Below are 2877 nucleotides of genomic sequence, written 5' to 3' on the forward strand. Positions count from 1 at the left end.
TTTTAAAGAGGTGCTTGCTCCAATCCTTCTCTTGGTGTGGGAAGAGTCGGTGAAACATGGGGCTCTCCCTACTTAGCTTAACACTAGTATTATTAAACTGCTGCACAAAAGAGGCCCTAAAGAGTTTCTCTCCAACTGGAGACCACTCACAATGCTCAACTCGGCTCACAAAATTTTTGCAAAAGTCGTTGCCCTTAGATTCTCTCCAGCTTTGTGAGAATGGCTTTGCTCAGAACAGAAGGGTTTCATCAAAGGTCGCAGAATAATTGAAGCTGTCATTTCCATGTGGGAGGGAATTGAACATGCAGAAGCAACTGAGCAGGATTTTGTTTTTGTCAAAGTAGATTTTGACAAAGCCTATGACCGATTAGAGTGGTCCTTCATTCTAGAGTGTCTGGTTATGATGGGATTTGGCCCCAAATTGGTCAGGTATGTTTAGACTCTTCTAGGAAATTCTCAAGCTAGAGTACCTTTGAACAATTCCATTTCAAAGGCTTTTGTCTTGAGGAGGTCAGTGAGGCAAGGATGTCCCTTGGCACCTCTACTCTTTGCCTCAACGGCTGATTCCCTTAATTGGTTGATCAAAGAAAAAATGTAGAAAGGCACTATCCGAGGCATCACCCTTCCAAATGGAAATCAACAGTGTCTATCACAATTCGTTGATGACACCAATGGTCTGCTTCATAACGATGACATCTCCCTCCAAAACTTCTGGGAATGTCTCAACACCTTCTGAACAGCTTCTGGGTCTAGAATTAACCACTCTAAAACCGGTATCAGAGCCTCTCGTTCACCTCTCCCCTCATGGATAGAAGTTCAAGGTTGCACTGTCCTGCAAGATGGCATCATTTTTCACCTCCTAGGAATCCCTTTTGGCTTTAGAGTCACTTTGGCTCAATGATGGCAGTGGGTAATGGAGAAGTTCTCTTCGAAGTTGAATAGATGGATGGGATTTCAAGCTAACTTAGCAGGAAGGGTTGTAGTAATTAAACATTATATCTCCTGTTATGTTCTGTACTTTCTGTCTTGCTGGAGACCCCCGGATAAACACCTCAAAGACATAACCAGAGTTTGCAGAAATTTTATTTGGTCTGGAGACCCTTTTAAAAGAGGACTGGCCAAGGTCAGTTGGGATGTATGTTGTCTCCCCAAAGATTAGGGAGGCCTTGGCCTCACCAACATCCAATTATGGGCGGATAAACTAGCTGTTAAGCTGATTCTAAGAGCCATTGATCAGCCTACAGAGGAGTGGGCCTCTCTCCTTTTTAGGAATATAGATCAATGTTATATCAAGGGAGTCAAAGGGTTCTCTAACCTCCCTTGGCTAACAGTCTTTTTTGGTCCTTTTGAAATTACTGCCAAAGGCTCAGAGCTGCTCAACTCTTTGTGGAATTCTTGGAATAGGTATAGGAAAATGGTGAGAATTAACTGGGACTCCAAACACAGTCTGCAGCTAAGGGCTCATGAATCCATGTGGTGGTCTCACACCTCTCCCTGCTCTCCAACAAGGGCAGATCAGAACTGCTCAGAGGATTCACAGAAAAGGTATTAGGTGTTGGAAGGATGTCTGGAATTCTCCTGAACACAGGTGGCTGTCTAACTTAGAACTGTCTTACAGATTTTCTCTTCAACCTTGGGAACTAACTCTCATTAACTCTCGTATGGAACTGTTTCCGGCCAACATCAATTGGACATTATCCTCCCAACCTCGTGCCTCTCTTAAGGCGTTTTATTGGGCAGGTGGAGCTGCTCTCCCTCATCCCCCAAATCTTTCCCCCTCATTGAATGAGCCCTTGCATGTCACTCTGAATAGGAAATGGAAAGTTTACATGGATAGACGGCAGTGGCACTTTAAATTTCACACCATTTGGAATGCTAACATACCGGCTAAACACTCTGTTTTATTGTGGCTGATTATGCATACGGCAATTTGGACAGGACACAGAATGAATGCTGCAGGGTTAGGTGCTGGATTATGTTGCAGATGCAAAAGGGTGGAAGAAGATATCCCCCATTTAATTCTGAACTGTTTGTCAAACTCTAGAATTCTGAGCCCAATTGAAAGTGGGTTGGCGTATAGTCCAAGCTGGAAACAACTTTTGCTAGGAGACTCTGTCTCTGTGTTTTCTGTGACTTGGAACAGAATAAGGGGCGAATTTCTCTGGATTATCTAGAAAGAAAGGAACTGCACGTTGTTTGATGAGACTTACCAGACCAAATGTCTCAGAGCTCTATTTTCTCATCTTTCTTTGCAGGTCAATCAGTTGAAGTTAGAACAATGCAGGCTGTATCAAGCCAATTTCAAAGTGCTGATGGACTGCCAGGGATACTACAACAATGCCAACATCAACAAACAATAAGAACTTCTGCTGGATGGCTCCTACACTCATCTGCAAAGAATGATTGACGAGTGTAAGGCTGAAGGAGAGAAGTTGAGGAGACAATATAACAATGGCCTCAGGCTGGTTGACCACATTCAGGGAGTCATCAACTCCTTCCCGGGGGGTCCTGATGTTTAGGAACTATCAGTCTTGTATGGAATTTGTAACTATTTTTTGTATCCTGTAAGAGGTCTCAAGTCATCTAGCCAGCAGAGTTTGTGGCGTGGTCCACTTTTTTTGTATCAGAATCATGTAATTATTTTCTCTCTCTAATATAAATCTTCTCACGCCCTTTATGGACAAAAAGAAAAGGTTGCTGAAATTCAGGGAAAAAGGCACCACATCTATTGGTTGAAAGGTGAGAGAAATACTCTCCTTTGACGTTCCCCTAAAGAATAGCTTAACCCCTTCAATTTTGAATGGGTTAGTGGGGTTAGCGGCAAGCTTCTACATTCAAGCACATGTTCCAACAATAGTGAGATTCTTGCATCTCTAT

The sequence above is a fragment of the Adiantum capillus-veneris genome, chromosome 23, assembly GCF_014529385.1.
Source record: "Adiantum capillus-veneris isolate H3 chromosome 23, ASM1452938v2, whole genome shotgun sequence".
Lineage (NCBI taxonomy): Eukaryota > Viridiplantae > Streptophyta > Polypodiopsida > Polypodiales > Pteridaceae > Adiantum > Adiantum capillus-veneris.